This window comes from Stegodyphus dumicola, chromosome 8 (assembly GCF_044657685.1).
Source record: "Stegodyphus dumicola isolate Sdum_Otavi_A_Nest chromosome 8, ASM4465768v1".
Taxonomy (NCBI): domain Eukaryota; kingdom Metazoa; phylum Arthropoda; class Arachnida; order Araneae; family Eresidae; genus Stegodyphus; species Stegodyphus dumicola.
The window spans coordinates 77,049,979-77,075,702 of NC_140775.1; the positions used below are offsets into that span (position 1 = coordinate 77,049,979).

Consider the following 25,724-nt stretch of genomic DNA (forward strand, 5'->3'; position numbering starts at 1 on the left):
TCCCACATATGTATGACAGTAACACCATTTAAAAAAATATATGCAAAAACAATAGCCACCACTTTTATTTTAGAAATGAATACTTACATAAGAGTTGGGGAAAAAAATGCAAAAATTATCATTTTTGTTCACGAATGTTGATCTTCAACTGTTATAACAGTTTCGTGAACAATATCCAGGAGAAGTCGTTTGTTCAATTCGTTGAGGTGGCTGGCGATCGGATGCTTGGGGATAGGGATGTCACAAGCTGATGCTGCTAGTCATCGCAATATCTCTTGTAGTGTGGTACACTGACTATGAAATCAGTTTGAATCCGAGGATTACGTGTCTAGAAGGCATACTCCAGAATCTCAATTCAACAGGCCAAAGTGCGCAGATTTCTGCACAATACAGATCTGCATGCAAGACGACCAGTTGTTTATGTCCGCTTGACCCGAGGACATTAAAGTGCCCGTTTACGTTAGGCAAGAGAACAAGTTTCCTAGAACAGTCAACAACGGGCATCTGTTCTCGTCATAGACGAGTCCAGGTTCACATTGGAGAGTGATTCAGGTCGTTAGCTGATCTGCGCAGAACAACGCACCAGACAACTAATCCCACATTGTGAAAAGACGCAGTTACAATGCTAGTGGAATAATGGTTTGAGCTGGGATCTCTCTCGGTGGTCACACTGCCCTGCATGTGTTACATGGAGGAACTTTGACCGACGTGAGATATCTAGAGGGGATAATTTATCAATATCTCCGCCCATATGCCGCTACTATTGGTCCTGGATCTCTTCTGATGGACGATGGTGTCACGGTATGGAGCGGATGGAATGGTCAGCTCAATTTCCAGACCTGAATCCAATATAGCATCTTTGGAACTACCTTGGGAGACAGGTTGATGCTGTAAGTCCTCGTCCAACGTCGCTAGATGAGCTTGAACAAGGATTACGCCGTGTCTGGTCGTTGCTTCCCATTTCACTGACCGACTACTTAATTGACAGCATAAACGTCGCTGCAACCAGGGTTGGGAACATTCCTTATTAAGACCCATTTATGTAGTATTAACTACCTATTTATCCTCAAAACTGTGATATACTGTTTCTCCAAGATTGGATTTTTCCGTTGAGCGTGCAGTTTTTTGTTGTAATTCATGTTTGTGTTAAATTTTAGAAATATTCCATGTCGCATTCACTAAAGAACTGTTTAGTGAACATGTCCAATAAATTTCTGGTTTCTATGTTACTTCGTTCTCAAATTAGACACAAAAAATCTGCTGTTCCTTAACTTTTGAAGAGTAGTGTCTATTCATGTTTTAATAATATAGTGAAATGAATTAATGTTTCAAAGTAGTGATTTCCGATTGTGCACAAAGACCAGTTTTATTTCAATTAAAATGATTTTGTACAGTGTAGAATTAAAAGAAAACAGTAGCATAATTCAAAGAAGATAAATTTGATTCTTAAAATTCTAACATAGATAGAAACACAATAGTTACTAACCCAAGTTCTAACTGATACTGGATTCATAAGATCTTTCTCAGGTAGTCAAATGAAATTCAAAATATACATATGCTCAAAATGATCGTTTTAATAAGTCCTGTAGATTATTGAGCAATATATTTGGCTCTACATTAAGTAGCTTAGGAAAGGTAATATATTTGGCTCTATATTATATTAAGAAACTTAAACTTTCATTTTTAGCATTCAAATAATGAAGCAACTCACATCTCCATCCTTAGTAAAAACAACTTAAAAAGTATTCACCTAGCTTCAGTTACATTTAATTTACATATACGTAAAAACTTCTAAAGGCATGCTAAAGACTAGAGGGAAACAGTGTATTCTGACAGACGCTATATTCAACAGTTTCATCAAAGATTCGGCTCGGTTTGCAATCAATCCTTATTTCCTCAGTTTGATAATGCTGAAGGGTAGTCGAATATTATTCATATGAAGTAGTAGAATCCATTTTGCAAACGTTGCTCTCTGAGCACAGCACAGAATCATCGAAACTGAAATTAGGATTAGGAAACTCAATTAACCAAACTCCCTTCGTAGATGCGGAGGCATTCATACTAAAACAAAGAAGCAGATGTAAATTTTGTTATCAAGTACTACACATACACACACACACGTAATTTCCTCGTACGCGAGAATTTCCACAAATCTTCAAATTTGGAAAGAAAGAAAGTGAGCAAAAACAATTTTTTTCTCAGTTCCTTATATTTTCTCTTATTCGAGATCCTTTGATTATTACCGCAGTCCAAGTCGGATCTTTGCAAAGGCTAATTTTTTATGCATTCTGCGTAGTCCTTAACATACTACGAAAGGTTTTAACTAATCAGAATACTAAAAAAGTAAGAAATATTCTAACTTTTAAGAAAAACTAAAAAAGGTATTGCTGTATAATTTTAACTTTTCTTTGTTCCTAAAACCTACTTTTGTATAAATATTTTTGGCGCCCGCGAACCACTTTTGGTCTTAATAAACAAATGTTTCTATCATTTCTTTTAAATGAAAACGAAGGCAGAACAATTATAGTTTTACTATCGCTTAAGATTCAACATAATATTTACACCGTTAGAGTGTTTTGCTATATGGCTTTTGAAATGGTTAAATGTTGCGGCTATAATTAGACACTTTTTTTCCAATTTATGCTGAAATAATAATGTCATTACTGAAGTCAAATCTGATATGCCCTATGACATAAAACCAACCGGCTTACTGAGTACCTCCAACAAAATTACTGGAGGTTGTCTCATTGAACTTAAGGGCACTGTGTTAAATCTTTAGATATTACTCTAAGTTTGCAAAATTAAAACCGTTGGCTTTGACTGATGTTTCGTCAATATTTTACTACTTACATTTTTTTTATGTTTGATGTAGTGAAATCTGTGAATGTCATTTATAAAGTTGAAGACGTGAAGTGATCATGAGCATATCATCAATAGACTAGAGAGACTAGAATACTCCTCTAATAATGAAATACCATCTGACGTCATGAAGCTGATATTTGTATATGTATCACCTTTCCATTGAGTTTACTTTATGTCATATTAATCGCAAAAGCCGGTTTTAGAAATTTCATGGTTGTATGTTGAAAAATAAATTTGTTACCTAAGTTTTACGTATTATTCTATATCTATGCAGGAATTCAGTGTTCAAACTATGAAAGTAAAATCAACTAAGAGGAATGATTTTCCACACAACAGATCATTACGCAATGTGAGCAAGGAAACTATGAAACTGCTTTATCAAAATGCTCTTGATCAGTTGTTATTAAAACCACATTCGCATGTTCACCATATTCTTTGGTAATATATGGTATTTTGAAAAAAAAAAAAAAACATGAAATAATAATAGCGAGGTAGATCTACGCCGAGCATTTTAACTTGTACAAAAATAAAATATTATAGCAGTCATTTAAAACCAGAAATATTGTACAGTTCCAAAATGTTTAATTTTATGTAGAATTAAAATGTTTTTCTAGCCTTGTTTTTTTAAATAGATGTTTTTAATTATAATGCGATCCATTAAATTTAAAAGCATATTATTTATTATGGCGTGATTTGTTTTTTATTTTAGCCTTCCATCTGAGTTTCAGAAATTTATCAGAGCATACAATACATTACTGTAATTCAGGCCTTGCGCTCAAAATACAGTAAACTTTGTGTATGCAATTACCTCCCTGAAGCGACAATTCTAAAGGTGACTAATATTTCTGACGACATAAATGAATACTGGTATTAAACCTTACTTTTATAAAGCATTTAAAACATTAGCTTACTCCCAATCTGAAACAGGAATAGTACATAGAAGAGATTCACACAGACACACACAAGAAAAATGTCTAAGGCACTTCTAGTATATTTTATTAAAAACTAATCTGGATTTTTTTCGGAACAACCTCCGTTATTGTGTATTTGGCTTAAGATGCAAAACGAATATCTACGTTTCAAAGTTTATCCATAAATTTAAAAGTTATATATAACGTTATAAATTTAAAAGTTATATATAAGCCATTCTTCTGTCACATGAATTATTCAGAGACTTGCTTCACTTTCACATTGAACAAGCTGTGTATTATTAAACTAATTTATGCTTCAGTAAGTGGATATATGTGTATGTGATCTGTGTGCCCCATTAGATACGCTTATTTGGAGCGATCTCTGCATGACCGTGTACATTGGAAGCAACTTAATTCAACTGTTAAGATTTAGAATTGATCCGATTATTTTAAAGAGATTTAAGCGTCTTACAAATGTATCAAATCTCGAAGGGATTCATTCGAATTATGTGTTGTTTGAGACTAAATATTTGTAGCTTAGTATTATTATCCCGCTTTCGCCCGAGTAGAAAATAGGTTTAAAATTAGAATGCAACCGACTTTCATGAGTAAATCAGTTATACACAGAATTCGATTCATTGATAAAGAGGATTACAAAATGAGTAACATGAATTAATCTCTATATATAATAAAGGAAGAGTCTGTGTGTCTTTCGTTCGTACTGCACGTAAGCTAATAGACCCAGGGCTACAAATTTTGGTATATAGGTACATCTAGACAAGAGTCAGTGCACCTCGAAGCGAGTTTTTCAAAATTCGAATCAGATTTTTTTATTTTATCTTTTCGATTTTATTGCATCATTTTGATTAGTTTCATTCTTTTAGAAATCTGGTTTTGGCAACAGTTTTTCATTCAATTGTACTGGACTGTGCTTATTTCATTGTAATTTTGTTATATGGAATACAATTTTTTTTTAATTTGTAGTTTTTTTTTGGGGGGGGGGAAGAAGTTGTTCTGCAGAGTAAAATTCATCGCAGTTTTTAAGTTTAACGTTTGGTATTGCCCTCAGGCATTTTCCCGGTACATTTAAAAGCCAGACGAAGGCTGGTCGCGTAACTGCTAATGCATAGATCAAATCAAGCTAAAGCTTATAATTCAATACTTATTGCTTGAAATGTATTTAAGTGTTTCATTTGCCCCGTTTTAACAATTATGGGTCGATAAAAACTTATAACGAGTTTATAATATCATAATTGTTATTTGTGCCTTTTTTAAACAACTTTTTCAGTTTATTTCTTAAATTTAGTACTTCCGATAGTGATTTATACATGTGTTGCTATTCCAGTGCAATAAAGAGCTGAATTCCGTTCTGATGTTTGTTCAATAGTGGTGTGAGTACAACATTCTTCCGTATCATGCCTTCTCCTGGATTCGAACCCTATCCCGTTTGAGCAGAATACAAGAGCAGCAGTAAATAATTATACTGCAAGGCCCGATTCAGAGGACAGACTATGTATGTGGTGTAATGCTTCTTTGTAATGCCTACTCTCTCTTGCTTCGAAATAACCTAATGTCTGTACAACGTTTTTAATTACAGCAAGGCTTTTTGCTTTCTTATTTTGTGGTTTTACATTTAATCTGTTACTTATACGTTACCAGAGCGAATGAAAGTAAAACTGTAAAAGGAATAGGACAAAAATATTAAAAAGTTTATTTTTACAAAATTATAAAATAAATGCTGCATTATTTTTGAAGTCTGTTGAGAAAATAGTTCGAAAGCAGTATATAGAGTACCTAAATTCTAATTTCTAAACCGCAGTTATTTTATGTTCATGTATTTCGATATTGTAAGAAATGTAAGGTGTGTCGCATTATCTTAAGGAATAATTTGCTCGAAATCAGCTTGCACCATGTTTACTAGTAATAGTAAAAATCTATATTTGTACAGAAATGTTTGTATATTTGTACAGAAAACCTACTTAATCATTGACTTAGAATTTTACATGTGAGTACAAAATGGATTGGATTAGAAGTAATATCAAATAGTATTAGAACGCATACCAAATAGTATTATAAAGTTTCGCTGGGTCTCCGAAAGACACGCCAACACTGTGCATATAGTGCTACCATTAATGCCTTTAAGTAAATAACATTATGAGAAAGTGCTTCACGTGGTCCATTTCATTTATAACATCTGTTTAACATTTACATGTCCAAGAGGCACACGAGATGAAACATTGTGAAATACGAGATCAGTTTCTATTCAAGTTGCAAATGAAGAATATTCAAAAATTTTAATTGGAATAAATATAGAAAGGCTTTGGAAATGAATGACAATCGCGAGAAATTCTTTATTGGGATTTTATTTGCAATGACTAATAATGTAATTGTCTTCAAATGTAGCAAGATTCAGCGCAATATATGAGATTTTTATCCTTAGTAAAACAGTATTTCGTAGCATGCATACAAAACAGTTTGACTTTATCTTTGGTCATTACATTATTTGGCATTGTCTCTACAGTTTGCTTTTAAGTAACCATGATTGGTTATTAGGATAATTTTATGTCGAAGTGATTTTCTGAAAATATTTAGAAATTATCTGTGACTTTTGTACTATATTAATTTCGAGAATTTTAGATATTTTAAATTTTTTGTAACCGGTTTGTAGATTGTATTTCCAATTTAAAATATTATACCATGCATTTCAGCTCCAAACTCTAAACTGAAATATTAAACTACCACTTACCCTGAAGAACTTTTAAGTGAAATCCAGGAGTAAGTAAGTATCCTGCATTATGTTTCACCTTACCACTAGATCAGTAGCTAATTACTCGTTCGCGGACCACTAATATTTAGCCTCCGCTGGCTATGAGACTGAGTAGAGCGATCCAAAAACGAATGTTCTAGAACTGCAACTGTTATAATTTTGAATGTATTTTGTAAGGAAATATTCTAAGATTTAGCAAAAGTTTATCACATAATTTATTTTTAAATATCCGTTTTTAAATGTGAAATATTTTTAAAAATTTTGTCTTCAAAATTAAATTTTTACAATCTGCTGGAACTTATTTTAATTTCTGATTATGAAACCCAGAGTAAATGAAAATAATTGCATGCTTCATCAGGAAATTAACAACTGGCAATTACTCTTTCTAATAAAATTACCTCCTTTGTTTCCCATTGACTGTTTTCTATACTCTTAATAGAAGTCAAAATCGAATCGATTCATTTTGACAATGTTAAGGAAATTTAAACTACATTTCAGCTGTGTTTCTCAAAATAGGAAAATCAAGAATGCTTTGAAAAATTGTTATCAAGCACATTAAAGTAAATCTATTGATATTTAAAATTTGGAATTTGAATAATATAGAATAAACAATTTTATTTCTTTTTGAACAAGCGAGTGGCATTTCTTTTTGAACCCACACATGTGTACCATATATGTTTTCTAGTACACTTCATTTTATTCATTTTATATTTAACTGTTTATTTACTGAAAAGCCACTTGCTATAAACATATAAATATCGGCCATATAAAGTTCTTGTTTTCTCTCTTACAACTTTTCTTATTCTATAAAACGTTTCTTTTTATTACTATTTGCGAACCGAATAATATTTATCAATTATCAAAAATGCTACTCAAACGCTTTTCGACAATTCAAAACGTTTTCAATGAGTTGACGAATTTTAGATGTGCAGATCATTAGAAAGTATCGAGTTATACCGAGAAAACATTTTTCTACTTATATGTTTACGTAATTAAATTAACGACCAAGATTATAGTAAAGTAAAAAAAAATGTTACATGTTGTACGTAAACGTTTTTGTTACCGTTGTACGTGGAACATATTTTTGCTTTACCTTGTTTCATTGCTTTTTATATTTAATAACCAGGACGGTATATAGTTAACACTAACATGGGGATTTTTATACTGCTTTATTAAATATTCAGTTTTAAATAAAGCGATCAAGCTAAATTTGGAATAAAATAAAAAGCTGTTGGATGGGTTTGAAATCTTTTGTTTTGGAAAAAGAAACATGAAATGTGAGATGTTAAACCATAAATGGTCCTTTGCTAGACATCCATATAAGTTCTAAAACATTTTCCATTTTCAAAAATTCACGTTAAAGCGTATTTAAGAAATATACATTCACGAAGAAGTTTTGCGTGGACGGGGAGGGAAATGCCCATTGATTATACATCTGAAAGTAAAAACACGATTTCTTGTAATATTTTCAGATATAATTTCTAAAATGTTTTTTTACTGATTTATAAACATTTTTGCTCCTTTAGTTGAAACATCAAATTATGCACACATCCCAAATCGAACATTATCGAAAAGGGATGTAAATTTATAGTGAAATTTAGAATGGCCTGTATTATAAATGTGAGTAGGGGGATTTTATTATTTTCTAATATTATCGCTGAACTCAGATTTTATAATATTGTATATTTATGATTTCTGAATGCAGGGCATTAAATAGTTGCGATTTCATTTCATTAGTATATGTAACCGAATTTATAAACGATGATGTTGCATTTAGGGTTTTTTATTTTTTCCAAACAGGATTTTATTGGGTACTACGTATTAACACAGCCACTTTAATAGAAATTGCTAAAAATTGCTAAATTTTCAGAATGTACCAAAATCTAGCAACCATGCGCATAACGATTCTTCCTGAAACCATGTTCGTAACAATTCTTCATTTAAACAATGCCGCTGCTTTCGTACGCGTTCTTTTTGGTTCTATTCCATGTTCCAACGGTTTTACAAACAAATTATAACACTTTTTGCCTTAAACATAGTTTTAAAATACAAGCTTGTGGAGTTTTCCAGCAATGGAAGAAACTGCGATAAAATTTCTCCAGGAATACAGAATTTTACTGAACCTTTATTTCCTGAACGAAACAACGAGGACATGCGTTTCCTGTAGATATTGGATGTTGCCGAGGTTTGCATGAAGCGGGAGTCTCTACAGTTCTCTGATGTTTTTAAGTGGAGAAAGATCGCTCTTTACTTTGAGAGAAGAACAACGCAAAACAATTACAGAAAGATTTAAAGAAGAATGTTAGTATTTTATTTTTTAATGTATCACATAATCCTAATTTATTAATTAAAATTTGTATCTTAAATCCCTGAAGTATGTTTTCTTTTCATATGCTGATAATTTTTACCGACTTATTATAAATACCTATATTTTGGAAATCTTTCTGAAAAAATCTGATGTGTACACCACATTACTTCCTTGTACGGCTGAAGGTGCAGAAAAAAGTAACTATTCTGCTAAGTGTTCACGCAAAAACATCGTTAAATTGCATTCGATAACGTTCAAAATGTATATTTTTGTTGAAATATGACATCCGAAAATTTTTGCGATTACAATACTTCTTTTACTTCGTATAAGGAAGTAAAATGACGTGAATGAAAGCTTTTACCTTTTCATCTGCATAAAATGGCCGCGAAATTGCGCCAAAGTATTGCGTACCAAATTTTTCTTATTGATAAAACATTTCTGGGAACAATAGTTAATTTAGGTTTAATGTTTAAGAGTTAAAGTCTTAAACTGTTTATAGTTCAGGAATATATACGCTTACAAAAATCCAAGATTAACCTGCGCAATCTGAATCGTCTAGTTTTCGTAATCATGGCGATACATCTCTCAAACATGATGTGAAATATTTTACTTTCATTTAACATATTATAAAGACACTAAAACCAAATTATCTTGCGTAGATATAAAATATCGCAAAATACCAAATTTGTAAAAGCAACAACTCTATATTAAACATAACCAAATCTTCTCACATTAAGCTTAAAGAACGAAGATCGTTAAATTTAAAAACTGTGAATGAAATGACAAAAATGACTGTTTAAAACCTTTGCAGGTATTTCATAGATAATACGGTGGAAAGAAGTAAACAAAGTTTTTAGATCACCTTGAATGCCTAATACTAAAGCTGATTGTTATCACCTGTTAGAAGGAATGCTGAATGTAAGATAATTGAGGTTATTTAGGTCGAATCCACCATTCCACAGCGCACACCTTGGAAATGCGCCGGGAGCCGCTGTCCAGACAGCTCCCCTTTTATTTCATACGCACGGAATTATTATTATCTCGTGTTTTCGGTAGCGTTTCGAAACTCACTACGTCCTCCACGGCATCAGCGCCGGGAGGTGAGCCTTTTTCGAGAGGCTTTTTCTGTGTGGGACGCAGATTCAAAAGTCCCGTGTTTCAACTTTTATTATTACAGGTCTGGATGCCCTGCAACGGCACGGGGAACGAGCTGGTCGCAGACGTGCTGTGAAAGTTTTTCAGTTCTCAACCTCGCCATGGCACAAAGCACACAAGTACTACCTGCGTGTGGAAAGTGATGCCTTCTTGAAGGGCGTTCTAAGGAAAACTGGTTAATATTCACAGTTCACCTGGGAGAAACGAAACCCATCATGCACTAAGCCCATTTGCTTGGATTCGAACCCATATCGAACTACCAGTATTCAGCGGTTTTAAATACTGGGCCACTGGTGGGACAAGAGTGCAAGTTGTAGTAAGGAAAAACTCATTTTGGCTGATAGATTTATACTTCTATGACGAGGGTTACATCGAGTTTAATTATACAAATAAAGGAATTTCATTAATATGAAATACCCCAATCTGAAACTAATACAACATTTAGCGTTTTAATTGATATCATTAAATGCATAATCAATTTTTATTCGTCTACCCTCATTCTTATAAATATATAAAGTTTTCATTGTTATTGCTTGAAAAGTGAACATATATGATTAAAGAATCCATGCTGCTTTTGAAATTTGCAATAAATGCCCTCCTCTGAAATCCTCTCTTAATTTAGAATATGTGTACAGATAAACAGTTTGAATAGATGCAGAAGTAATAACGTATTACAAAACAAACTTCATGCTGATCGATAACGACATCGAAGTACAAAAATCAAAATCTGATATAAGCTGCAAATATAGGTAAAGAGTTCAATGATATTTCGCAAAGCTTTCCTTATTTAAAACATTGTAAAAGTAGAAGTTTATATAACAAGAAAGTAAATTTCAAATTTAACTATTGTACTTATTTATAACGTACTGATTGATCTACTGTTAATAAAATACTAGAGCTGATCATTAACATTTGTGTTTCTAATAAATCTGGAGCTTCTATTTTCCGAAACGTTCCCTTACTTAAATTATTGGTTTTGATTATCACTGTCTTACATACTTACGATAGGTTAATTCATTCATTTCTTTCTTGTAGAATTGTCTAGTTTTCTGATTTCGAATTTTAGTATCCGTCTGTGTTCTTCTTCCTTAATGTGTACTTTATTTATTAAAAATGTAAATTTGAAGACCTAGGATGCTCCTAAGAACTATAAAAAATCAAGTTATCGAGAATAATGCGATCATTCCGTCGTCGAATGTAAAATGAAACAAACAGGTTAATCTACATAAATATGTCGGTAATCTGCTAAAACTCGAGGGTGTTTTGTTTTTTCGTTTCGTGTAAATGAAATTAATAATAGCTAATAGAATTATACTCTTCAAAAATGCGGTCAATAATTTATAGTATTTTTACTTATTATTATTATTATTATTATCTAGCAAAGAAAGAACAACCCTTTTAAAGAAACGTAAAGAAATTCCCCGTTAGAAAAACTGTATGTACAGAATTAGCACTTCACAAACACTGCATTCCTTAAAAGTAGCTCTCGTTTCTTCATTTAGTTTATTATCAATAAATACTTCAGCTAACTGTTTTGTTGCTGCGTAGGAACTTTTCTACGAATAAATTGAGTAAAAAATACGCAAGATCATCTGAAACGCTTTGGGGCGTAAATGTATATTTGCTACATATACCAATTTCTTGTTGAATAGCTCGAGAGGGCAATAATAAAAGAGCAACCTAAGGCCATTTTCGGAAAGTAATCTTTAAAGTTGTTGTTTTTCTTTAGATTTTATGTTTTTCGGTATATTTGGACAAAGTTCAAAACAAAAAGTACTTGAAAAAGGATTTTTTTTTCTCTTTGCTGCTTTTGCACTTTCAGACTAAATCTTCTAAGAGAGAACGAATTATAAGACTAACATCCTTTTCGGAATCGTAAGATGGATTTATCGATAGGAAATCCCCACTCAAGCAGTTAATTGATTCCTTAATCTTCCGCAATCGTTTTGTTGTTATTGCAGAGCGATACTAAGTCAGCAGCTGTGGTTTAAGTAATTCGTTCTGTTTATTTTTTGTCTATGCTTTGTTTAGCTTTGCAGAGCCTTCTGTATGTTTCTGCTGCCTCTGCAAGTTGTATTTTTATGTAAGGATTACATCTGCATAAAAGTGTCTGGATCAATTTTGTATGTTTTTCAAATAAACATAAGTACAGAATTAAAGGTATTTCTTCCATTATGATCTACCATTATGTGGCCTTATTCTGTACTAATCAGCTTCTCTCAGTAGTCGGCAAACTCATTATTCAACAGAGCTAATTATCAACAATTCAACGATCGATACAAAGCGGTTCTTTTGAGAGCCACATTTTTTAAACTTAAATTATATAGGTAGGTATATTGTTACTCACTTAATGAGGGCATTGTTACACTGGCTTTTACTAAGAACATCCTCAATCTGATCTCAACGTACATTCTCTGAGGTCGACTCTTTTCCAACTCTCCCATCCACACTTAATCTAGTATACTCGTTTCGTGTATCTTCTTTCCTTCATCCTCTCTATATATCGAAATCATCTTAACATACCTAACATAACATTCAGCGTTAAACTACAGAATTTGTGTCAATAATGAATTTAAGCCTAGTAAATATTTTATCACCTAAACCTTTTGCTGTTCGAAGACCATATGAAAATTAGTAGATTTCATCTGTCAGACCTTTTCCACATACAGCGGTGGAACACTGCTTTTCATAAAATTCTTTGATTTATTTTGTTAGTTTATTTGAGTGCAGCAAAGCTTACGAGGGCTATTTCCTAAGGGTAGGAATGCCTTCGTTGAAGACCTTGGAATGATTATTCAAAGAAAAAATTTTTATAGAACTACATTTTTCAGGCGTTGTGTTTGTTTGTTTATAAAATATTATGTGTATTAAACATGCCTAAATTTTAAGAAATTATGTATAACCGGAACTTTGTTTCATAGATATATTCAAATTGTAGTCTGTTTCAGTTTTGTGACTCCATAAAACAAAGTAGAACGAAAAACCTATCAGTCCCAGAAGTAAGTGATTTTTACTATGTTGCTGTGAATTTTGTAAAATACTATCATCTTGTCCTTGCGATTCTTAGACACTCATGAAGAAAGAAAGTTTTAATCTTTTTCTTCAAGTGGTGAGATGAATTTATTATTCGGAAATCTTCGCTCAAGCCCTAAACAGATTTTCGTAATCTTGTCGCCGGGGTTTGATCTTATTGGATGCAGCTTAGAGATGTGACAAGAGTTTTTTCACTTTTCTATATGTGCATTCAAATGGAGATTTTGTTAAGATCGTTCTTTTACAAGTAACGGAAAACTTCCTTGATATTTTGCTTAACCGTTTTAGGAAACGTAATGTGTAAGGAAAGTTCGAAGTGTCAAGTACTTTTCAATCTATTTTTCTATTTTGGTTACTTTTCTACACTGTATGAATGTATGTACATGAGTGTCAATATAAAAGAAGGACATAAAATGGGGCACTATCTTAAAATGCCGTTGGTTCTGATGATTCAAATGCTTCTTACAATTGGATATCAATTTTTGTATTGGGTATATTTTATCTCATATTAACGTCTTATGTTCTTCAAACCTGTTTAGGTGATGGATGTATCAGTGATTAAACAATATCAGTCGTGGATTTTATTATTTAACGATTTTTACTTTCTGAATGATGCACATTAGTACGAAAGGAAGGAATAATAAAGCTAAAGTAATTAGTTCAAATTAAAATAAGTGATATGCCACAAAAGAACGAAATTGTGAACTTTAGGCTTATGATAGCATTTTATATATAGTAGTATTACTAGGCATACAAAACGGTTTATGCCGCTGGAGCGAAAAGTGAAATTCAAACGGCAGGTGTTGGCAAACCTATTGGGATGATAGATGTTGACTTTCCCGTCAACTGTAATTAGTGCAGAATTTTGAGTCGTCTCGAAGCAGTTCTGAAACGAAGCAATTTCGAAACTACAATCCTGAAACAAACAGTAATTAGTGACAACCTGAAATGCCACACGTTTAATGCCACCGTATTTATTTTATTAATTCATACTGGGCAGCACAGCTGCAGAAGCTGCTCCGAACATATACATCGCGTTTGGAGAGGCATGAGTGCCGGAGCGTATAGCACGAAAACATCAAAATTTGCATCGGGAGTTTAGAACCTCCAGGCCTAGCCTCCAACTGCACGTCCGCCCATTATCGACGAAACCCTACTAAAGGTAGACATCGAGGATAAGGAAGCCATTCGATTGCATCTGCACACACTGACATTATGCTGCACAGAGAACATTTATGCTGTTATATTATAAGGGGTTTTCGTACGCACTTTACAAATGGAATACCCCTTATTCGAATTCCACTAAGGATGTATTTGAGTTTTAACGTTTCGTGATCCCCCCAAAAAATAATCTGTACAAATATGCGTGATACATAAGCGTGTAAATGCATTTAGCTAATATGAAGATCATATTTTAAAGCACCTATATGGATGCTACCCATTCGGAAGTTGTATGGTAGTATGATGAACTGTATGATTCGTAAGTGGTAAAGCAATCAATTATGTGAATTTCGCTTCCTTAAAAATTAAGCCCTTTTTCTACTCAAAGCTGGAATAATTTATCATTTACATTTTAAAGTCGAAAATAAAGCTTTCGTGTAAACCTAAAATTTAGCATTTATGCAGCATTAGGCATAGATGTTTCTCACTGATGCAAATGTTACTTTATGGCTTATAGGTATCATAAAAATTCAATAAATTTAAGTCTCCGCTCCTTATACAGTTTAGGAACATTACAATGATTAAATCATATATAAAAACAAATAAGAAAACTGATTGTGTATCAGCTCGGCTCCAAATACTTCGTGTCCCTTGATTCCCGTGTACACTAGCAAAAACCATAATCACTATCCGAAACCACGTTGAACTAGAAGTGAACATTTTACGATAGCAAAAGCGTTTTGCCAGTGCTTTTCCAAACTCTATCTTTTTTTCCTACTCAATTTGCAATCGTTTTATTGTTTGAGAACAAATTCCAAATACCTGACAAAGATACAAAAAAAAATGTTATCTCGAGAGAAGTTCAACTGTTTTTGCTCTCAATATATTTAAGAATGCGCAAAATTTGGTCTTTGGTTGTAGCTAGATTTACATTACCAATTGGAAATTTACGTTATGAAAAATTACTTGATCTGCCGGGATTTGTTTAATAGATTGGTATTTCATTTAATGAACTGGGAAGTATTACATTATAAAATCATATAATAATAGAATTAAAGAGATAGTCGACAGATGTTATTGATAGAAAGAAGCGGATCACAAATAACGTATGAATAGAGCGGATTTAAGTACTAAAGATAACAAAAATCATCAGTGTCATTTTATCAACTTTAGTAAAAAAATACACATGTGTTGTTCAGAGATGCGACTAAGCATGTAAAACTTTTTTTTTCGCAGAGCTAAATCACAGTGGGCTCTTTAATATAGTTTATGCAACAAGCCTTTTATTTTTTTTCGATATTTTATGAGGTAAACATGTTTCCTAGAAAGCAACATTAACTCTTAATTTAAGAAAATCGGATTAGTCCGGATGAAAGCTGTAATTGATAAAGCGCACTGAAAATAAATTGTGGGAACATCGTCCTCAATAACATTTTTAATTTTAGTAAACGCTTGATTTTACTTGAGTGAGAAAATACTTAAATTAAATACTTAAATTGATTTTAATTTTAATGTTTTATACATAATTTTGAACTGGTGACTTTAAATTTATTGCAAGTAATGTTTTGTGGTGTCTTTGTTACTTAACTTTACTTTTGTGGTGTCTTTGTAAACTTAAAAGAAGAAATCCTACTGCTAAAATCCGGCGTGAATTGGAGTGTTTTGCTGTCTAATCTCATAATGCTTAATATGATAGTATTAAAAATTGTAATTAAGTCCACTACGTTCATTTACAGAAATACATAAAAATCAGCTCTGTAATATTTTCTTATTGATTAAGTATTTTGAAAGTTACAAAGAATGTATAATATACAAAATTAAGCCATCTGTTTCAGTTAATTCCTCACGAGCACGTTTTATTTAACTGAAGACGATGTTATTAAACAGATAGTTATTAAGTCACGTAACTCTTAATAACTATCTGTTTAATAAATAACTAATTAACTTGAAGATTGTGTCAACATAATATGCTAAAATTTCTTATATGAATATATTGTAGAGTTACATGGATTAATTACTTAGTGAAACAAGCTCCTAACTCAAAACGTGTTTCGACATACTTACCCAATATTATTAAATGAGTCCAAAATACCTCAGCCAAACACTTTTCCGTCACTTTAGTTATGCTTCTCTTACATTCGTGAAAGACTGTTTATACAAGGTGAAATATTAACGTGTTGAAAAGTGTAAAATTGCGGATGAATTTTATTTCAATCTAGAGTTAATAGAATATTTCATCGTAGACATATATAAAGAAAAATTAAACTTACTATTAGACTGACGGAGTGGAGCTGGTTATTTGAAGAGAGATAAAGGTAAATAAGATGAAGTATTATCTCATTTAATTATGACATTGAAACTATTATTTTACTCGGAATGACTGACATAATAATAGCTATTATTATAATAATTAAACCATTATTCGTTTTCTATAAAGGTGCATTATAAAAGCCCTTTTCTTTTAAACATATAAAGAAAAACAAAATAATTCCCTGCTGTTAACTTATATCTTAAGGACTGAAATTTTAAATTTATGAATTTAATTGTACATTTAATTAAAACAAGTAATTTAGCTGCACATTTAATTATAGCAAGTCGTTAAAATTAAATGTTTATGTTTATTATTCCATTAAATTCACTATGAGGTTCTAAACGTTGTGGTTAAAAACTTAGAGGAAACTAAGAAATGTAATTTTATGAGATCTTAAAAATATCTAGCAGTCCAATAAGAGTTAAGTTATTTGTTAAGCTTTCGGGATTCTACATGAAGTATAAAGCCCTTAAGAATAGATACCTTTATAGGAGATTTTCTGAGGGAACCTGGATCATATTCATGTTGGGAACTATGAGCATCCCTTGTGACTGACTCTTCCAGATGAAGAAATCGAATGTGGTAAAAACTATTGATGTGATTAAATAAGCTTGGCCATTTCAATATCTCAGCCTCAGCTTATTTCAGCCTGAAATAAGCTTGGCCATTTAGGTAAATCTCAAGTGGACAGAAATATAATTTAATTTAGTTTTGTGATACTTCTTCTTCCTATGCTAGAAGGTGATAAAAAGTTGCATATGTATCATATGACAGAAAATGGATAGTGGCTCATATTTCCACTAAGCTTTGGAAGTGATACTTGAATGGCTGTATGTGATAAACTTGTTCATGAACAATATTTGCGGTACATTATTTCTCAAATTTGTAATGATTCCAAAACCTTGGTTTAACCTCATCGAATGTGAAGGCCTAGCTGAAAACACACTTTATTCATTGCATTTCAAAAGGCAAAAATCTGACTAGAAAAGGTATTGTAATCTTAAAGACCAAATATGTGTAGGTATAAACTCGATCGTCTCATCCGCGACCACGAGCATAAACACGCATTCGGCATTCTGACCAAATTGTTCTCAAAATAGTGTGGAAGGATGGGTACTTTCATTCCCTCGAGCATATAAATTCTCTCTTTCCGGAGGCCTTCACGTGATCTTTCACGTCGCAACAAGTAATAACGCTTATTTTGGAAGAGTCTATGTGTTTTGGCAGAATGCCAACTAAGGTTGCATTGGAGACTGTCGAACTATATTACTCGGTTAACGAGGCCATTATGCAGAAGTGCCACAGATGCGAAAAACGAGTGAGCTGGGACGCTATCTTGTTGGAAACAGGCTCCATAAATCTCCTGTTTATTAGGCAAGAGTAAATAGTACTGCCGTGATATTATTCTGAATTCAACCATTTACTGTATCACCCATTTCCACACTGCAAGTCAGTTGTGCGCATTTTATGTAACCATTAGGCACCTAGTTGCGCAGGTTCTATATTTTCAGTATATTGCTTTGGTTTATGTTTTACATATTTACTGGCTGGAATGAGTTTGCTCCTCTGCGTTGCATTAGTCGATATCCATTGCCTCAAGTTTGTCCATTAGCTACTTCAGTTTTTTTGAGAAACACTGATTGTTTAATGAGGAAGGCACGGAGACTGCTGAACGTTATGTCAGAATTTTAGGAAATGATACCATCCCTTTTATCCAAGAGATCGAGATTTCGAAACGATGTAGCTTATGCAGGATGGAGAAAGACCTCATCGGACCGACAGAGTGTTTGAAGTCCTGGAAGAGTACTTTAGAGAGCTTATTGTGGCTTCGAGGCACCCAGAGGCTGAAATGGAAATCGTTTGGTCGCCATAATCTGCTCATCTCATCTCTTGTGACTTATTTTTGTTGTGCAATATTAAATGCAAAGTTTGGGAAAATAATTTCGAAATCATCGCTGAACTCGAAACAGCCATTCAGAAGATCGTTCAAAGCATCGATGTCTCGACATTTCAGAAATTTTGCCTTCCAAAACTGTGAATAAAGAGTGGTACCAAACTCGACATTGTCTGAGGCAATATAAAGAGCCTTTCACAGATACGTTTCCGCAGAGAAGACATTACGAGCTAGAGAATTCCAAACTGAAAGTGATGAGTTGAAAGGCAGTATGTCCGATAGCTAAACAAAAAGCAGCAACTGCTTTATCTCTGGAATGATATGGTAGGCAATTGCGTTTAGTAGCCCACGTTTTCCTCGATGTACTTCCTTGTAGAATTATTCAGAACTCTATTGTGAAAGAAAAAAAATAGATCGGTAAGTGACAACTACTAAACCGAATAATTTAATGCTAAGCTCTTCGTTGCAAGGGCATCGCTGTGGGATCCCGAAAGAAGAAATAATCCACTGGAAACAACTTTCAACAAACTAGGAAAGGCGAAACAAGAAAATCCAGTATTTCTCAACCTCTCGATTAGTTACATGTATGTATTAATTTGCAGTAGCCAAAATAGCTGCATTAGAGAATTACAGTCTGCAGTGGTATTATCGAGAGCAATTATATATTGTAATTACCATTTGTACCCTTTACGCTTTCGTGTAAAGCAATTTTGAATTGTTCAAAGGGTAGATAATAGGAGAAGATTTTCCAGAGAATCCAAGTTCTAGATCATCTGACACATTTAGTAATAACGTAGCCTTCAGCAGGCGAGAAACGCTCTGAGTCAGCAGTCTAAATCCTTATTTTATATTCTATCTCTTTCTACTACATCGGAATTCACGTGAACTAAAATTTGCATTCTGGGAGGAAAACGGAAAAGGAGAAAGACAGAAAAGCTGCTTAACATAAAACAACTGGTTAGGTAAAAATAAATAAATCCTTACGATGCTGTTTTAGATATTGCGGAAGGTGGTTCTAAAGTTTTGATTTCAGAGCTTAAGCTGAAAACTTAATTTTAAAATTTTCTTTATATTTTTGGCTCAAGTATTGTTCGCTATTAGCAACTTTGTAAACTTTGTAAGCAAAATAATGCAGATATTCGAAATTTAATACACAAAAACCGTTATAGAAAAGCTATATTTTATTATGAGGAATTTGAAGACTCGAAGGACATTTTCAAATCATTATCAATTCTACAAATAAATTAGTAAACAATCTCGACAAACTACGAAGAATCAGATGTATCTCTAAATGATGTTGAATAAAATTTTAAAATCCAGTAAATAATTACCGTAATCAAGAAAATAATAAGCGCTTATATACAAGTAATGTTCCTTATCTTCATTTGCCTCTGCATACTTCTTTATTGTTCCATCGGGACAGTAGCGATGCCTAGATTTCCCTAATGGTCGCCGGTGAGGGTTCACCGGAGATGTTCTAGATCATTTGCCGTACTATCTTAAAACATTCCTCATCTATCGTAACTTAATGCGTAGCATAAATGGGTTTAATTTTAAAATCAACTGTTGATGGCAGATATAAAATTTTTCTGGGGTTAGTGATACGCGTTAAACCAATGGTTGCCGTCTCAACAAATTTTTCATGAAAGCCTTTGAATGTAACGATACTATTATTAGTTTTCCTGTGCCGTGGGAAAAGCGCTATGGAAGCAGCTGTATATTATAAAGATTTATCTCATTCTGGTTTCGTGTTATCGTTATGCAAATGTTTCTTACGTTCAGCCAGCCTTCAGAAGATTCGGAGTTCGAATCTCATCAAATCCACAGTTAAATATTTGTGTTTCATGCTCCAGAAAAACTTAACAATAGCCCCGAACTAAACATGTGGTGGGCGATAAGTCCTTCCCCCTTGATTCGGTTGAGCGGATCTCGTGCCTGTTATAAGACGCCCTTTAACAAAGTAGAATTAAGAAATAACCGTACTTCTTCGTGTGTGCTGTTGTGGTGCCACGTTCAGTTAAGAAGTGGAAAATCCTTGATTCTAAACCCGTAATAGTTTCTCAAATACTCTTGATCCGAAAATCTTAATAGATTTACAATACTTTGCAAATTGAAATTTCAAGGGAATGAAATCTACCTCTAAAGCTCTTTGTGTATTTCATTTATCTTTTTTTTCCTGCTGAATCTTTTGAAAGAACTCTTTTAAAATTATTATAGATTACTTTCAATAAACAGAGTGAGGTTGTAGAGACAATAGGTTGTTCCGAAGCAGGAGAGATGAGAAATGAGCAACGTCTTCGCAGGGACTTAAACCTCTCAAATACGCAGCGAATGTGCTGGCCGTTACACCACGAAGGCATGCTAAGAAGATGGGAGAAATACGTTATAAGGTTATGGAAGAATTTGACGATAAAAAATGCATCATAAATTCAGAAAAGTTGAACATTTGTTTTCGTATATAAGAAAGGTTTGTGATTAGAGGTTAAATAATAATAGAATGTGGAATATCAGTAATAAATCAATAATAAGCATCAGTAATAAAATAAGTAAAGAGCTCATATATAGAATTATAGAAATATCTTCCGTAATTTAAACTTCAGTGTATCGACATATGTATTTAAATCTTAATGTATCAGCGCATTCTCAAGAAGTGTTAACATAATATTAAATGATGCCAACAAGTGTCGCCTTTCAAAACTGTGGGAGATAGCAAAAATATGAGCGCATGCCAAAAATAAGCATGCATGACTACATAGAAAATGAGTTTTCTTTTTTTGAGGTATTCTTCTCTTCTTGTTGTCAGTGATAAAAGCTGTTTTCATAATTTTGAATGATGTCAATATGTGTCGTTTCTCAAAAATTGTGGAGAATATTAAAAGCGTGAGTGCAAGTCAGAAATAAGCATGCACGAATGCATAGAAAATGAGTTTTAGTTTCTAAGAAATTATTCTCTTCTCGTTACATTTCTGATAAACGCTGAGATTTTCTACGCGTATATAGAAATCTTTGGTTTATTTAAGTCTTGACACGAATTAGAAAGAAGATTAGATTGAACTCAACGTAAAGAAATAAATGAAAAGGATATAATAGAACTGAGATAAGAAAGATTTAACAAGAAATGCTAAAAACGGCAAATTATTTTGCTCTGAAAATTCGATTTCAGATTTCAAGCAGCCTAAACATTTTGGTACAGCCATTCATCAAAGATACGCATGCAAATAGCATTGCGTTAATGGAGTCGATTGAAGTTAATTATTAGCATTATGAATCTTTTACACTGACTTAAATTAAAATGAGCCTGAGCATGCATCAGTTGAATTTGCCTTGTGAATAACAACATTATCATTATATCTTCTTAACCACATATTGATTAATAAATATACTTTATATTTCTCATTTCAGACGTTTCCTGTGGTATAGCATTTAGTTACAATTATCTTAAGTGTTTAAATACTAATATAGCAAGAAAGTCTTAAATAATTTATTGCACTGAAGTTTATAACTTAACCCAAATGGAAGACTGCAGCATTATTTGGCATTTACACCGATAAAAAATATTTATTACAGTATTTCATAATACAATAAATCAACTTCAGAAACAAGGCCAAATTTTGGCTGTTATAAAACACAAACATCCAATAAGTTTCTGTCAGGCCTTATTTACTTCAAGATAAATACAGCCTTCTGAGTTGCTCAGATTACATTAAGATGTTTTCTTCCTATCGCTAACGCAGCACTTTTATACGCTAGATTGTTTAACATGTTTTAAGCATATGTTCAGCCCATTTTAGATGGGAATGATTGTAATAAAAAATAGTTACATAAATTATTGTAACTTCCTTAATCAAAATTGCATAAACCTATTTTCAGTTCTCCATATCTATTTTATTTTAAAATAAGTCTTTTATGTCTTATTTTCATTCCTTCGGCGAACAAGTAACTTCAGAGATAAAGAAGCGATGTTATTCAAAGCATGAAGAGTTTTCAGAGTCCCTGAAGATTAACAAAACCTCTTTCTTAAAATGAATTCATCTTTATTTAAACTTATTCTGCGTTAATAATAACACTTTAAATCTTCATCACAATTCACATTTTAATGATCCTAAAAGAGGAAAAATTCAGTTAATAAAAAGAACGCTTCTAGACAGACGGTTTTTGAAGGAACGTTTTTTCACTGCTTTATATTTCGCTTCATTTAGTTTTCTCTTGAGTGGAATGTGGTTAAAGTTTTATTTCTTATTAAACTGTAATGAAGAGATTTCCTTAGGGAGTAATAAATTCACTGATGTGCTTTTTTATAAATTTCCCATGACAGGATGCATAAAAAAAAATTCTGATTTATGTTTTATTTTTCCGACTGATATTATTTTTATTTACTTAATTTATCAGCGTATTCTTAAGCGTTTGCATAATATTTAATGATTCTAATAACTGGCGTCTCTCAAAAGTGAGGGAGATATCTGATCATCTAATATTTTACATAAATCGTTTTTTAACATAGACTTACGTTTCTCCATTGTTGTTTGTGAAAATGAAAAATTATAACAAATCGGGCTATAAAAATGCTTAGGTCTCACAACTACAAAACACAGAGAGTTGGTTTATGTTTCGTTTGCTAAATGAAGGTGTAGTACAAAATGCGAAAAGAATTCTGGAATTTGGTATTATGGTTCAGCCATAGTTGAGTGACACAGTTAGCCAAAAATCACAGACATTTTGATGCCGTCATACGCTATGCACATGTACAGTGAGTGGTCATGCGTTCTTTCTCGTCTCGTGGGTGGCTCCGGTTCCGTTGCTTGTTGGGTACGGTCGAAATCAGCCGATTTAAAATTGTTTCTCGTACGTGCGCTTATCAGATACACAAAGTCCAGTTTGTTCATTCATAAAGAGTTCAATATAGATACAGCCATACCGATTATTATGATGGAAGATTTTGAAGGAGACGCGAAAAAAATGAAAAACGGTATCCTAAAATAACACTTTAATCTTAACATGGTACTTTAGAATTATTCAAGTACACTTATAGATTTAATAGATCTTAAAATTCACACGAAATATCACTACACAGTTATTGAATTATGTCTCGCATCATCGTCTTATATTGAATAAAATATTTACGAATGGAAATTGTTTACGAACACGAATAAATGTTATTTGTGCAAGATATTTTTTTTTCAAAAGAGTAAAGGTAACCTGAGTAACGAAAGAAAAGGTAAATCTAGATATTAAACCTCAGCGGCCGTTTAGAACAGATAGCCTCCCGTCACTTTTTCTTCTCTTTAGCACCAGAGGTGCTTAGTCTCAAAACTCACATTTTGTCCATATCACTTTGTCTCCGAAACGCCTTTTAAATTGTTGTAACCAAATTTTATTGCGAAATATTATTTAAATAGATTAAATAATGATAAACTTATATTGTACGTAAGTATGTTCCTCGCCCTTTGGCAAAACGAAGGATCGAAGAGCCATCGAATTTTTAGTACATGTAGTCGTCCACCCAACCATAGGAATATCGAAACCCGAATTTTGAATTTCGAATTTGTTTTTAAATTATTTCATATTTTGCACAAGTTTAACGAATTTTTGCGCAACAACTCAGCGATTTGAATACGGAAATTGGCAACACTACTCGAAATAAAACGTTTTTATCTCCAGTATGTCAGATTGTTCCATTCGGCAAACGTAAATATTTATCTTTCAGTTTTATTGCACAGATTAAGTTATTTGAAAGCAAGATGTTGCATCAAATAGAATACTAATTATCTCCACGGACCATCATGTTGCCAGTCAGTAAAGCGTAAAATATTTAACTTTTAAAATTAATTTTTCTGTTACACAGTAGTAAACCAAGTAATTGAAAAGCGATAAAAGCAATTCTTAAAAATATTTTCTCTACTTTTTAATCTGATTGATTTAAATAAAAATGCATTTAAATCACGAGATGTGTAATTAAAAACATCAAACATATTTATGAAGTTATAGTAGCCATTATATACTTTTTTTATGATAAGCCCTTTAAGCGGATGGCCACTCGAGCGGCTACTTTTCAAAGAAATAATATTGCGAAGATACAAAAAGTGTATGGCAACCTTCTAACATTCTGTCGAGAATTCTAAACATATGCTGCTTTTAAATATATTGTGATTTTGTTCTTTGATTTTACCTGGCGTAAGTTTGAAGAAAACGGTGCTTAATAATAAAGGGGAAAAGACAAAAAGTTTTTGAAAGGACTTTAATCCAAGAGCAGATTGGTAGTCTGAGAAGCTCAGCGACAGCGTAAATGCATTAGCTAATCCTCTAGTGCGACGTTATAATCTGAATCCATTCAGATTTTCTTTACTTCTTTCTTTTCTTTAATTGTTTTTTAATTCAATTATTTTAATTGATTCTGGTTTTTAGCTAAAGGATGAAAGAATATAGGTATTTTCAGTGTTACTCAAAAATAGCAAGAATGATAACTTTGCAAGCTAACATTTTCTAATTATGTGTCATGCAGTAAACCTTGTTAGTATGTTCCACACGTATTTATCACGCTGAATAAATCTGAGCAGAATAGTTCATCTTTAGCAAGGGGTCTCCAAACTATGAACTGCGAGCATTATCCATCCGGCCTGCCAAAATATTTTTATAAATAATTTTATAAAATATAAAATAAGCAAAGTAACATGTACCTGAACTATTTCATATGAAAACCAATCTGTAAATACATTGCTTGTCATGCACATTCTTTATGAAACATATTATAAATATTAAACAACCATTTCTAAATTTACAATGCGTGAAATACCGTAACACTCTATTAATTTTTTTTTCATTATACTTTTTACCGTAATAAAGGTTTCATGTGTTATTTCTACTTATTTTCATAGTAACATTCGTGGTTTGTTCATATAAATTTTCAGCGGCGATTTGTCTTAACATTAATTTTTGTTCTATATATGTTACAATTTATTTTAATTTTAGAGACTTTTTTTCATACAAAACTTGCCCAAAATATAAAATGCCTAAGGTTGAAACATTTCAGATCAAAATTTAAACAAAATTTTGCGGAAAAATTGTTACAACAGAGTGTCTACTTAAAAGTCTACTTAAAAGCAAAGTTACATTGTAAATCGAAGAAATCCCTGATATTCTAGGATAAGAATATTTTTACAAAGGTTTAAAATGTTTTATGAAATTTATGTTTGGTGAAACGAGAGGAAAGTCTAAAAAACCAGTCTCTTTACGTTATCAGAGCGATATTAGACCCACTCGCAAAAATCTTGTTGTCTTGTTTAAAAACATGTGTATGCTATTCTTCAAAATTGCATTCCTACACA

At 32.5% G+C, this 25,724-nt stretch overlaps 1 protein-coding gene across 7 annotated transcripts in view; it reads left to right on the forward strand.

The window, feature by feature from the left end:
* The window catches only part of LOC118182039 (uncharacterized), a 670,352-nt gene that overhangs the window by 535,213 nt on the left and 109,415 nt on the right, over nucleotides 1-25,724 (forward strand). For 2 of the 7 annotated variants that reach the window (XM_085822012.1, XM_085822016.1), the window contains 2 exons: nucleotides 5,119-5,286; nucleotides 6,482-6,552. The exons of the other annotated variants lie outside the window; for them this stretch is intronic. The gene's annotated coding sequence lies outside the window, so the exon portion shown is untranslated. The remainder of the gene's footprint in view (nucleotides 1-5,118; nucleotides 5,287-6,481; nucleotides 6,553-25,724) is intronic. 7 annotated transcript variants of the gene reach the window in all.